General features: G+C 37.0%; 1 long non-coding RNA gene across 1 annotated transcript in view; it reads right to left on the bottom strand.

Moving 5' to 3' along the window:
- Positions 1 to 15488, bottom strand: part of LOC144966749 (uncharacterized) — a 182212-nt gene that overhangs the window by 69999 nt on the left and 96725 nt on the right. The gene's annotated exons all lie outside the window — the stretch shown is intronic.

Below are 15488 nucleotides of genomic sequence, written 5' to 3'. Positions count from 1 at the left end.
CATTTCTTTTGTTTCAAATTTATTTTGATTTGTAAATATTTGACTGTGTTTCTCAGTGGGGACCTGTGCTTGTGTCTGAGTGAGACTTTTAGGTGATCTCAAACTAATACACTGATGGTGTGCTCATGGAATCTACATATGTTCCCTATTTGAACCTTTATCTTACCTATTCACGTGTGACTATCCCATTTTCCTCCTTTTTACTCACACTGAAATAACCTACGTTATGTATCGCAACGCCGTAAAGCCCAAACAAAACAAACAATTTCTCTCTAAACATCTCTATGTATATCCGATTCTTTGTTTCCATTTCTTTCTAATTCTTTATATTTATGCCATTCCTTTCCTTCTTATGATATGAATAGTGTTGTTTATCGACATATTTTATTATTTATTTTCCTCTTCCTCTTCTTCTTCTCCCCTCTTCTCGTCTTCCTTTTCTTCCTATTCTTCTACTTCTTTTAGCTTCTAGTTCGCCTCCTCCTCCTCTTCTTCTTCTTCTTCTTCTTCTTCTTCTTCTTCTTCTTCTTCTTCTTCTTCTTCTTCTTCTTCTTCTTCTTCTTCTTCTTCTTCTTCTTCTTCTTTCTATACTCTCTCTCTCTCTCTCTCTCTCTCTCTCTCTCTCTCTCTCTCTCTCTCTCTCTCTCTCTCTCTCTCTCTCTCTCTCATCCTGTCTTCAATCTTCTTATTTTCCTCCCACTCCCACTCTTCCTCACTACTCTCCCTCCTCCTACCACTTTTAAATTTCAAACTAAACAACACTATTTTATGTTGGTATGTCATTTGAACAGAGCGCTTTCCTGACAGTGAAGGAGTTTAGCATTATCAAGTAAGCAATAACAATACTCATATTATCATATAAATTGAACAAATATCCTATCTAACATGGATACATCTAACTCAGAATAGAAGTTCTATGCTGCCATATTGATTTCAGGGGATGATAACTCTATTATAGACCAAGGCTATCACATGACTGTGAGTGGTGGAATTAATCCTACTCTGTCTTTTATGTAATCTCTCTTTCCATTCTTTTCATATTCCAAGTATCCAGTCTCCTCCAATTTCTTTCTTTTGTAGCGACTGAGAAGAATATGCAATGGAAGCCATATTTCCATTGAAAATCCTGTTACCTATCTCTGCTTTAGGAGATGAATAAAGCGGTTGAAAAAATATCTGATCATTTCTTTACTCTGACAAAGCACATTTTTTTTCATTTTGGCTAGAAAACCTTTGTCACGATTGAGTAAATTGACCATTAACTTGTCTAATAATCTCAAACCTTAAAATATATTTAAAATGACATGCCATAAAAATAAGGACAACTGAGAACTACGAAATATTCCATAAATGATGTCATATTGAGGGTAAACGACTCAAAATTATTACACTTTATTATTAATTTTTTTTCGAAAAACGGATCCGTTACAACAGAATTAATTGAAGTCAGACCCAGAGACTAGATAGAATTATCCATCGATTCTTGAACAGCCTGGGCTGCCGTCTGTATTCATTTAATTTCATTCTGGTTTTTCCTCTTCACAATACAGGCCAAATAAATAAGTTGGAGTGTATATGAATGAATAAATTAATGTTTACGTGATTTCATTTCGGAGATTCTATCTAAAAGTTCAGCAATGCTTTGATCTTTTTAAAAAATTGAGCTTTTATATAGCGCAATATCCACTAAACGTGCACAAAGCGCTTTATAACGGTCAACAGCAACATGCAACATGTAAGACGGACAGAACGCCTGTTAGGCGATATTACATTTTTTTCGGACAGAGACAACGCTGTCAACGGCCAGGTACTCATTTTACACCAGAGTACGGTGAGAGAATGTGAGTAAAGAGCCTTTTCCAAGGACTCAACTATGCGCCGAGCGAGGCTCGAACCCAGGACCTTCCCATCCAGAGCGAGTGTCATACCACAATACCTCATAGCCGCACACTTGATGAACTGGACATAAAGTCAATATAAAATAAGATAAGAATAAATATATCAATCATGTCCACGGATTATCCATACTCAATGCGCTTCACAACGTTTAAATTATTTCCCCATATGAAACCATATTCCATTTCATAGAGTTCCAATCACCAGTTAGGCGTCCTTTTTTTTGTAAAACTCTTACAATAATATGAATTGGTCATAGCTATATTCCCTAGTCATGAATCAGTCATACAAGCAGTCGGGTACTGACACAATCAAGAACTTATTGATTCCATGGGTATATGTATAATGCTCACAACTTCTGCTCGCCAGATTAAACATACAAACACAAAAAACTGTGTGTAACCTTTAACGTTTATAGTCTGATTTTGTGATTTAGTGAGATCTAATTACTAACAGGGGGTCTAAAAATAATGATAAAGAGCTGAGTGACGCCAACTGCATTCCTTCTATAGATAGAACAAAGTTGACGTCACTCAGGTCTTTGTTATTGTTTGTGGACAGCCATCTTTACTAGTTCTCACTAAACTGTATTAATCAGACTGTAAACGTTCAGCAAAACAATACCCAGAGGAAACTGATAAATTTTACAAAGACCTAGACGATACACTGAACAAAATAGGAAACAAATCAATATCAATAATTGCTGGAGATTTTAATGCCAAAGTAGGAAAACGTCTCGACAGTGACACACTATGTTTAGGATCATACTCAAAAGGAAAACGTAACGATAACGGAGAAAAATTAGTCCAGTTCTGTGAACAGAGAAAACTTTTCATAACAAACAGTGCTTTCAACCACCCATCAAGACACCAGACAACATGGGTAGGACAAAGGAAAGACCAAACCCAAGACAAAATGATAACAATACACAACCAAATAGACTATATCATATGTCGACACCGCCATAAACACTACTCAACCAACTCGCGATCATACGGTGGTACACTGCTAACATCCGATCACAAACTTGTAAAAACGAATTTCAACATAAATGTGTACAGACAACGAAGACAGAAAGGTAAAACGGCAGTCAAAATAAACACGGCAAAAATAGTAAATGAGCGAGAATGTCGCATTCATTACCAATATGAACTTAACTCAAGTCTATGGAAAATAAAGCAAAACAGTAATCCAAACAATGAATGGAAAGAGACGCAAGCGGCAATGAAATATGCGGGGGAAGAAAGTGCAGGCTCTATTAATACAACTAAGAACAAACCAAATCGAACGCCTAACATCGCTATTAACGATCTATCGCGGCAACAAAAAGAACTTAGGATCAGGATACCAAACACGAAAGACTCGGAAGAAATAATAAACCTGAAAACGGAACGAAACAAAATACTGCATTCAATTCGATCACTTACAATAAAACACAGAAACGAGGAATTAGACAAAAAAGTGGAAGACATAGAAAAGTCCAAAAATAACGCATCGTCTATGTTCAAAGCGACGAAATCTCTGAACCGAAAACCATTCGAGAACCCAAAACTACAGGATAAATTTGGCAAACAGACAACAAATCCCAACGATATCCTTGACATTGTAACTGACCACTTCCAGCAGAAATTTCACAAACAAGTCTCACAAATATCGCCCTTCTCAGGAAACCCTAGAGACCTAAACAACCGCATCACAACAACTGAAGTTAGAAATAGCATAAAGTGCCTAAACAATAACAGATCCCCAGGCGAAGATGAAATTCCCGCTGAATTGCTGAAATGCGGTACCCTCTCCCTGGATCTGAGCATTGCAAACATAATGAACAAAACATTCTCAACACACAAAGACTGGGACATAAACAGCGGTGTCCTAATTACAATACAAAAACCAGGAAAAACGAAAGGACCCGTAAACAACCTGCGCCCAATAACATTACTGAATACCATAAGAAAAACACTGTCAACTATTGTCCTCAACAGAATTAGACCGAAAATAGAAAATTATCTATCACATAGCCAAAGCGGGTTTCGCCAAGACCGAAGCACATCGGACGTTGTATGGACACATAAATGGTTGGCAGCAAAGGCACTCAAAGAAAACATATCCATAACAATATCCGGAATCGATATGTCCGCAGCCTTTGATACGATCGACAGAGGAAAACTTTTGGAGATATTAACAGAAATAGTAGACGAAGACGAGCTCCGAATAATCCGATTTCTCCTCAGCAACACAAAGATACAGCCAAGGATATACGGGGCCACAAAACAGACGCAGTTCGAAAGTAACATCGGGACCCCACAAGGAGATAGTCTGAGCCCGATTCTGTTCACAATATACTTAGAACACGCTCTGAAAGAAGTTCGAAAAGTCATTCCAAAACCAACGACTCATATTGAGAATGCAATCCCTAGAGAAATCGCCTATGCAGATGATGTCGATTTTATTGGATCAACACCAGCAAATATAGACATCATACAAAATACCCTCATGAAATATAACCTCCAAGTCAATGCCAATAAAACCGAATTTACAACAATATCGAGGAACAAAGAGGAATGGAAAAAAACAAAGAAAGTCGGCTCACTAATTGGAGACACCGAGGATGTACAAAGAAGAAAACAGCTATCAAACGCCGCACTCAGTAAACTCACCAATGTATGGATTAGAGGTGACAAAATAAAGAGAAAAACCAAACTGAAACTGTACCATGCTCTTGTAAAACCGGTACTTCTGTATAACTGCGGCACTTGGGCGTTGACAAAATCCGAAGAAGAACATCTGGATGCCTTCCATCGCACACAGCTAAGAAGGGTACTGGACATCAAATACCCCAAAAAGATCTCAAATGAATCACTCTATAAGATCACAAAAGAAAGACCAATCTCCCTTGACATTTTACAACAACGATGGCAACTTTTCGGTCACATATTACGCAGGGACAAAAACATACCAGCAAACCAAGCCATGTCGGGATACTTCCAAAAACACGGGAACCTTTTCAGAGGAAGACCGATCACAACACTCCCCGTGATCCTAAACAAAAACCTCACAACACTTGGACAAAGCATTAGTCTCATAACGGCAGGGGACCTTGAAAATCTGAGAACCCTAGCAGAGGACCGGCAATATTGGAGACACCTCACACAGGAAATACTGGAAACAGCCAAGGCGACCCGATCTTTCGGTCGAGACGCGAAAGGCATCTAAGTCAAGTCAAGTCAAGTCAGTAAACGTTCAAGGTTTTGTTTGTCGGTACGTCATTTCGGCTGGTAGTGTTGTGAGATTTTTGACGGAGCGCAATAGCACCAATAGGATTCAATAGTCTGATGTCAAGTCTGCCCAGAAATGATTGGTTCTAAATAAAGACAATCAGTACTTTTATTCTTCATGCTGGCTAGAACTTTTTCACATATGATCAGATTATATAAAAGTCAAAACATGACCAGATTTATAATGTTTTTCTCATCTGGATACACTTTTATGCTCGTCGGAGAAGTATTTCATGAGGGCGGTGATGGAGATTGAGAACTAGTTGCTATGTGTCTTTACGAGGGAAGTGACCTCAGGACTGTTGAACCCTATTAATAGAACGAACTTGACGCAGCTCGACTCTTTGTGATTGTTTTTAGTCAACCATTTTATTGAATAGTCCTCACTCAATTTTATCAGTCAGACTATAAACAGTAAAAGTTACACACAGTTTTGTGTGTTGGTACGTTATCGATAGTATGCGCTTGGCTAAGAAGCTCATAACATTGCCATCCGGAAGTACAACGGACCAACACACAAAACTATGTGTATCCTTGAACGTTTTTAGTCTGGTTAATACCGTTTAGTGAGAATTACTCATGAATGCGGATGGCAAAAAACAATAACAAAGACCAGAGTGACGTCATCTTCGTTCTATCTATATGGTTGGCGGAATGATGTGAGTAACTTCCTTAATGATAAAGAGCCAAGTGACGTCAACTGCGTTCCTTCTATAAATAGAACGAATTGACGTCAATCACCTGTTTGTAATTGTTTTTAGTCAGCCATTTTAGTGAGTATTTTTCACTAGATCATATCAATCACACTATAAACCTTTAAGTTTACACACATCTCTAATACTCTTCAACAGTCGTAACGTCATTTCCGTCCTAATGACGCATGGTAACTTAGTAACACTGGCTCTAAACTATCGGAACAATGGCGGACGCCCGTATGAAATATTTCTCCGGCGAGCATAAAAGCGTATGCAGAGGAAATTTGATCATGTTTTGACTTTTACACATTCTGATCACAAGGCATATGAAAAGTTCTAGCCAGCATGAAGAATAAAAAGTAATGATTTCCTTTGTTTAGAACCAAGATGGCCGCCGTTTCCGGGCGGCGTGACATCAGACTACTGAATGCAATTACGGCTGATAAATGTTGCATGTATTTTAACTAAGTGCATAGCATCAATAACATCATTTTACCACATCTAAATAATCTACCAGTAGATTTTTGACCAATCAAATCATGGAATTGGTGACACACCTTCACACGTGCTCGGACAAATTGTAGCCTTCGTAATGTTGTAGCCTGACACTGACCAAAATATGTCGTCAAAAGGCCAGTCTTTTGCCACAAAAGAAAACAAATCATGAGTTGTATTCAATAGTTTAACCAATGAAATAACTTGTTTCCTTGAGCTCTGCTAACGACAACTCACGAAACGCTACACAAACCTAAAAAATGACGTCAAACTACCAGTCCTAAAGGGTTCTAGTGTCAGGCCATATGTTAACGATGGCACGGACAAACACAGTTGGTTGTTAATAAACAATAACGTGAATGATATCGACATGCTCTCTCTGATCATTGGAGGCTTTTTTTATATCGCCAAATGGGTGACTAATACTCTTCAATAGTCGTAACGTCACTTCCTTCCTAATGACGCATGGTAACTTAGTAACACTGGCTCTAAACTATCGGAACAATGGCGGACGCCAGTATGAAATATTTCTCCGGCGAGCATAAAAGCGTTTCCAGAGGAAAAAAACCCCATAAATTTGATCATGTTTTGACTTTTACACATTCTGATCACAAGGCTTATGAATAGGGAATGAAAAGTTCTAGCCAGCATGAAGAATAAAAAGTAATGATTTTCTTTGTTTAGAACCAAGATGGCCGCCGTTGCCGGGCGGCGTGACATCAGACTACTGAATCCTATTATCACACGATTTTCTCGATCATATTCCCAAACTTTAAAATGGACACATAGGTTTCTGTTTGTTCCATTGATCAAGCGGTACAACAGTGGATATTTCTCTTAGACACATGCCATCGATATTAAAATCTGTGTAGATCGCTATTTTAAAATCACTGTCACTGTTTGTATAATGACGAGTGTCCGAGAGGCGTGGTTATCTAGGTGTCCATAATAAAGTTTTGAAATGATTGTCCCAAATATGTTGGGAGAAGGAAAAGATCACTTGCACAGTTGAGCCCGTGTTTGTCATTAATTTTGCACCATTCATCTCTCCATGAAAGTAAGATATTCCAAACCAAAGTGTTTTAGGAGTAGGAAACGATAAATGCGGCCTGTTGTTATTTCCGCCAATCATCTCTCTCAGAACCCTAGATTCCAAACCAAAATGTTTTAGAAATAGAAAAAAAGATAAGGTATAGAATATTCAGGGAGTCCCGTTTGCTAATTTGGTAAAGCACTCGCTTCATAAATAGGGCGCATAGGGACCGAGATCGATTCCGGGTGAAGTCGAGATTTTCCTGACACCCCTGTCCATCCAGGTGGCTGAGTCTGTCAGATCGGGCGGAAAGTTCTAAAGATAGTGCTCTATCCAAAGGGTAGCAAGAAAGTGCCATTGTATTTTCATTATATAACTTTAAAGCGCTTTGAGATATTTGTTTCGTGGAAAGAGCTCAACAAGTGTCATTTATTATTATTATTATTATTATTATTATTATTATTATTATTATTATTATTATTATTATTATTATTATTATTATTATTATTATTATTATTATTATTATTATCATCATTATTATTATTATCATTATTATTATTATTATTATTATTATTATTAATAATAATAATAATAATAATAATAATAATAATAATAATATCATTATCATTATTATTATTATTATTATTATTATTATTATTATTATTATTATTATTATTATTATTATTATTATTATTATTATTATTATTATTATTTTCCGTTTCACCCTATAGAAACTGGGATAAACACCGGCTCCAATGGCCTAATGGCTGGAAGGAATATAGAGTATTCAGAAAGGTTTTGAACTGACGGCCTTCCATTTCAGCATAAATTGTCTCTCTAAGAATCCCAGATATTCGAAACCAAAAGGTTTCAATACCGTACATATTCGGAAACAGTATTCAGAAAGATTTCGATCCTGTAGCATTGTTTTGCATCAATCCTCTCTCCACCAATCCTATGTTCCAAATCATGATTGCTTTAATAAGAACCCGTATCCAATGAAATGCTTTTTTTTCTCATAAAGTCAATTGATTGGTCCGCTCTTCATTTTTATGTAGTATGTCATCACAATAAGCTTTTTTTCTTTCTTTACGCGGGTATTGGAGAATCAATTTTGGTGAAGTCATCAGGGAATACGTTTTATCGGGTTTTCATTGAGGAGGTAAACAATGCCTGGCCTCCAATTCCCACCACTTGGTCGAATCTATAGCATAATCTGATAGACTCTTTGCCTATATACCCAAATCCTGAAAAGTTGTATGGAACTGTGACATAGAGCAGATAAAGGATAAAAGATTAACCCTGATAAGGACCGAACCCGAGTCACACAAAAAAATCATTGATATTAATTCGATCGTACAAAAGACAAAACGATGTATCTACTCTTTTAATGAAACTGAAAATAATGGAAAAGAAATCATAAATTGTGCGGTCCTAGAGTGAATTTATGTGGATTTAACAAAGTAAAATCAAAATTGGGACTGTAGCTACGAAACTCCCTCTCTCTTTGTCCCAATGGATATATTATGGAGATAGAAAAATGCAATGTAGCATTAACAAAATTCCGAATTCTTTTCAGGTACTTTTTTCCCTTTGGATGGCAGAATCGTTTTTCTCTGCGTTCAAAATCAAAAGACAGTCTCATGAGATGAATCAAAAAAAAAAAGAGTACAACAATAAAAAAAAAAAAAAATCTTACAAGTGGAGTAATGTGCTTACTACTACCGTAATCTGGACATAAACGTATATAAAAATTTGGTCAGAAAACTAGTCCTTCAAAAATCGATCCATAATAATGGCCCTCGCCTTGACAAAAACTCTTAAACCCGGGATTTCGACGACATGAATATCAATTTGATCGATCATGTGCGGCTATGTGGTCTAGTGGTATGACACTCGCTTTCGGATTGGAAGGTCCTGGGTTCGAGCATCGCTCGGCGCATAGTGGAGTCCTTGGAAAAGACTCTTTATTCACATTCTCTCACCGTACTCAGATGTGAAATGAGTTCCTGGCCGTTAACAGCGTTGTCTTTGTCCGAAAAAAACTGGATTATCGCTTAACAGGTGTCATGTCTCGTCCTACATGTTAAATGTTGCTATTGACCAGGGACCCCTTGTAAAGCGCTTTGAGCACATTAAGTGGATATTGCGCTATATATATAAAGCTGAAAAGCTCAATCATAATCATTACAAATGTTCGTTCTCACCTTATGCATTGACACAAACATAAATTCTGTTATATAAAATTGTCTTTTACTTTGTTGTGGGTTTCGGTGTTGATCCGTTGGCACTCAGTTATCAGTTAACGCATCTTTCAAATCATCAAGAGTGCATGGGCGATTCTGGTAAACAGCAGATTTAAGATGTCCCGAAAGGACATGTTAAGAGATGATAGGGTGACTCCTCCACGGGACCTCTTCGCCCAATCCCATTGTCCTCTAAAAGTCTTGTTCAAGTTGTTATGCACGCAAATAACAAAGTGTAGTGGAGCTCCAGTTTTGTCGCCGATATCCTCGAACGTCTTCAAGGTAGCCAAACGAGGTCTGTAGAAACTCTATTCAAGTTTCCCCGGTAACATTACGAGTAATGAAAAAAGTAAGGGCCAACAATTTCCTCCTCACATATTCCATTCCAGAATATGCTCTTAGAACTGTTCTGATAAATATCCTTCGTCATTCTAGTTAGGATTGACCTCGAACCAATAGTGCATGCTTTGTCGATTTACTTGCTCATTTCTATGAAAATAATTGTTTTATTACTGAATGATATTGAAGAATCCATGTGATTACATACCCATCCACAGAATTCTCATCACCTATCAGGTTCATAGGATCAACACACAAACGCCCAACAGTGTCATATATATGTAGTTGGTTCCAAAAATGTTCAACCTTAGATATGCGTATGTAAAAGTATTTTATCAGTTCTTTGATTTATCTGTATATCACAAAATTCAAACATCCACTAAAATTATGCGTGTTTTGTTTAAAAGTGTTGCTTTGATTACGTTAAAAAAGCATTTTCTTTTGTGAATAAAACTAGTCGCCAAGTTTAGCACTGCTAATCAATTCGATTTCACTGCATTATGCACTTCCGGTTCATTAATTGGTTGCCGATTTAGATATTTTTTATGGTTCTGTGATATAATAACCCAAAAGATCCCAGCTACTGATCATTGGGATGCAAGAGATAATCCCTTTAAATATGCATTAGACACTGCGAAGAAAATGGCCATCAGTAAGCAATCAGTGATTCGTCGATTAAAGCAATCGGGGTCAAAATCAATTCAATCTGCCATCCACCCTTTATAAACTGAAGCGCATATAACAAAAAAATTTCGATAGGCGTATGGATCCTAGGGACAAAGTGGCCGAATGGTTAAGGCATTGCACTGTGACCCGGGAGGTCTCGGGTTCGAGCACTGCTTCAGACGCTTTCGATTCTTTCCCTTGGGCAAGATTATTAATCCCCCAATTTGCTCAAGTTGGACAACATGGCTGAATCCTGTTGGAACCAGACATCTTCTTTGGTGGATTATCCATGCCTAGGCGACGGTGTCCAATGATGCTGTGGCGGAAGGGCGTAATTCTGGAATTGATAATCATATGACTACATCGATCAAGTATTAGAGGAGTACATTGTTTCGCGATTTCTTGCTGGTGACATTACTTGTACATTGTTGATGCATGGCAATGTGCCATTATACATATATATATATATATAATATATATATATATATATATATATATATATATATATATATCAGTCGAATGATCTCCTTGTCTGTTGAAACGGCGTCTTGGTTGCATGTAAGTTGATTTTACTCATTTTAATGTGCTTTGGATTGTTGAATTCAAAAAGCACAATCTGAACTACAAAACATCCATCAATATATATATATATATATATATATATATATATATATATATATATATATATATATATATATATATCCAATATTCTCATTCGAGTTGAGTAAAGGTTAAAGTTCCTTGCCCAAGGACCAATGGCCCAGGAAAGAGTTTTGTAATGATATTATCATTTGATCACAGAACGTGCTCAATATCGTATGGTTGCAAGAGAAGATAAAAAGTCCGTCGCCCTTTTAGGCTACCCAATGTCTGGAATGACACGGCCCTTTAGAGTAATTAGTTTTATAATGTCATTGAGAAAGAGGATATATTTGTTCATGAACAAAATCTTTTTTAATATCAAGTCTTTCATTTATGAATAAAATGAATAAGTATGAACATTTATGCTGAGCATTTTCACAGCTCAATGCATTAGCAGTGCTTCATTTATCTCCTCAGTAGGTCATATACACGAGGAATTCACACTTTCATACAGTATAAGTCGCCCGTCGGGCATGCTTTTTGTTATATCACTCATACAATAATATCTGTCACTACCTGCAGGCAGTGATGTGCCTTACTAAGCCAGTTAACATAAAATTTTGGCCAGAAGACTCGTTCTTCAAATATCGATCGATTTAATTTACCCTCATCTTGGCAAAAACTCGCAAACCCTGGATCTTCTATGTGTGTGCGGCTATGTGGTCTTGTGGTATGACATTCGTTTTCAGACTGGAAGGTCCTGGGCTCAAGCCTCGCTCGGCGCATAGTTGAGTCCTTGGAAAAGAATATTTACTTACATTCTCTCACAGCACAAAGATGCAAAATGAGTACCTGGCCGTTGTCTCTGTCTGAAAAAAAGTAATATCGCCTAACTGGCATCATGTCTCGTTATACATGTTGCTATTGGTCAGGGACCCTTTGTAAAGCACTTTGAGCACGTTTAGTATACATTGCGCTTTAAAAAAGCTCAAGATTTTATTTCTGCTCTGAAGGTTAATGTCATACCATTAGAGTCGCACATATTCGCACAAACTAAGAGATGGGCGACGTCAACTTAATTAATCATTGCTTGCTTGTGAACGGGAAGTAGGAAGCCGACTGGAGGGAAGGGGTGGGGGGAGGGGTCAGAATGAAAAACACCGGACATACGGGATTGATAGATTCAAGCAAAATTCCGTTTGCGTGTTAATCGAATGCTTTAGGAATAAACTATCAGATTCCCCCAAGATTCCCCCAACCTATCTGTTTCTCTGTCTGGGCTACCCTCTACCCTGGTGTATTTTAACACAGACTTGGCTGAATCAACCTGAAATAAATCTTATCACGGTTTCAATTTGGAGAAAATATAATTCAATTTCACCCCTTCTTGGTCTTCTAATAATGATTACCGGCTAAAATTGTGAGCCAGTGAAATTGAATACCAAGTGCGAGAATAGTAATGAACCGCGATACTGCCCTATTCTGAGAAAGTACATAGATGGAACGAGCGTGACTTCACCCAGCTCTCTGTTATTTTTTAGACATCCTTTCTAGTGATTAGTTCTCAATCAATTTTATAAAATAGACTATGAACGTTTATAGGTACACATAGTTGTGTGAGTTGGTACGTTACATCCGGGTGGTGGGTGTTGTGAGTAATTTACCTAAACGCATAGCAACAATAAAAGTTTGGCCGGAGAACCCGTCCTTCAAATTTCGAGTGATTAAAATGACCCTCACCTTGTCAAAAACTCCCGATGTGTATATCCAAAAGAAAATGGAAAAAATACGGCTCTTTCTGTAATACAGTCTGTATAAAAAGTCTCAATATTGCTCAGAGGTTTGTTCCCCAAGTGAAAAGTGTGCAAAAAATGAGTTAAGATGAGTTGAGATGACTTTCAACATTAAATAGAGGAATCTTAATCATTTGAAACCCTGATAGTCTTGTTTGCATTTTAGGCGAAGCAAAAGTTGTCAGTCAAGAGTTATTTAATTGACGCTATGTACATTTGGTTACAAAAACCGCACCAAAGTAAATGGAAAGATTCATTCAAAATGTAAGTGTGGGTAAAGCAATATTGATGATGACCAATCTATTGTAGTTGTTATTATATAAAAGCCATTATTATCATTTCGTATTACAAATACTGTTTTGTACATTTAATGGCGGGAAATGGAGAGAAAAAAACAGGCAATTGTTGCCCATTCTTAAAATAAGGACATTTTAAACTAATTCAAAGTTTAAGAGACACAAGTAAATTACATGTTGTAAGTCAGTCGTCAACACTGAGATGACTACTTTTATCATGGAAACCTCTATAATAACAAACAAATCGAAAACCTCCGAGTGTTTTAGAGAAAATGAAGAGGTAACTAAGGTAAATACAATCGACTTAGACCCAGTAATCTGTATCAGACGGATATTGGTCTGCGCATGACAATATTTTACCAACAGAAAGAGCGGCCTTGTCGGTCTTGTTTACTATTTTAGTCTGATTTTAAACCCTATCTCCAATTACATGACTTTTAAGATACGTGTCTGCCATCGATGTTGCAAGGAAAACATTTTATTTTTGTGATTCACCCACTGTGGAGGATATTTTAAGGCTTAAGTTTCGTTACTTTCTGTCATTATTTCCTCATCTCTATTGATTGTAAAGATAATCCCCGCGAGAGACCACGGTCTGTTTTGATTCTGGTCTGGTCTAAAATTCATTCAAAATATTGTCTGTCTCCAGTCTGAGAATGTTCTCATCTACCTTGCCATGCTGCTTTAAAATTGTGACCAATCTTTTTAAAAATAAGTTGAACCTGATAATTAAAATTCAGTCTTAAGCTCAATATTTAAATTTGAATTCAAATAAATGACTTCAGTGAACTGAGTGAATTTTGTTTCTCTTTAACTTCAAAATACTTAAAGTTTCTAATTTTGATAGTTTTGGCATAAAACTCGGTTTTTCTCATTTAGTTCATTAAGACAAAACACCAAGCTGCCGTGGTGAGTCACAATTGAGTCACAACATATGATAATTTTATTCATTTGTTTGCTTTCGACTGTCATCAAATAGGTGATTTCACTCGCCAAAATGTATTTAAAAAGACTGAAAACGGTGTGTGTTACAACAGAGTTTTAGCAAGGCTTAGCGGAGAGACCTGGGCTCAATTTCATGTAGACGGACAAGATTTAGTTATCTACTAGTCTAGTTAGCCTAAGCGGAGCAAGTCACTAAAAATCTGATTTCATGAACGTTTTCTGGTCTCTAGCTAGCTAGGCTCTTGCCTAAACGTGGCCGTAGTAAGGACGGTGACTAACTCGGCTATTTTGTGCTGGTAACGTCACGCTCTCTAGTACATGATGGCATGTAAGGTACCCGTCTTCATACTTTCAACGCAAAAGGAAGGAGTCCAAAGAGGAAATTAGCAACACAGCCGTTATAGATAATATTTCGTTCCGTTTCATATTTGATCATGCTTTTTCCATAATGAAACAAATCACGTGATATTGACTGTCGACTGATCAGACTACAATGATGTTCATGGTCAAATGTCAATTCCATATTTAGGCCAATGAAAATTTCATTGAAACTCAAACAAATTGAACCAAAAAAAAAAAAAAAAAAAAAACAACAACAACAACAAACAGAAAGTGTTTTCGGATTAATCACATTATTTCTGTCTGTTACAATGCCAGCAGAATATCTTTTGACTCCATTATGATTTCTAATCGGTTTTTTTTTGGTTGTTCTTTGAAGCGAACCCTTCCACTTTGAGTCACCGTTCACTCGCAATTCGCCAGTCGATTAGATTCGGGTTTTTTATTTTAGTTTTTACTCACGAAAATGAGTACTTTCGACCATATGTATCTTATAGTTTTTTTAAAGCCAGTGTCAATAGCAACGGGACACTTTTTGCCTCTGACATTCGTAACCGACGTATTTTCCTTCCGAATCGAGCTCTGTCAATCTAAATACAGCTGCTATCTTGTCGACGCTATGATGTATCCCTAGTAACTAGTCTCAGATTAAGCTTTTTGCGATGGTTTTAGTGTATTTTCATTTCAGCAATGGGCCCATAACTAATGGATAATCAGACCTGCAAATTAGTACACTTCGACTGGATTGCATAATGTCAATAAAATTTTGTTGTAATGCTGTTTATGTTGGGGTTTTTTCCTGCTATTGAAGTATCTATCACCTAATTTATTTTTCAGACTGTTACGCATTCGTGTTTTGTGTCCATTTAAAACGGTTTACTCTATTAT

This window comes from Berghia stephanieae, chromosome 2, assembly GCF_034508935.2.
Source record: "Berghia stephanieae isolate SIO BIC M18660-M18661 chromosome 2, UCSD_Bste_1.3, whole genome shotgun sequence".
NCBI classification, from domain to species: domain Eukaryota; kingdom Metazoa; phylum Mollusca; class Gastropoda; order Nudibranchia; family Aeolidiidae; genus Berghia; species Berghia stephanieae.
This window is presented reverse-complemented; position numbering and strand designations above follow the sequence as displayed.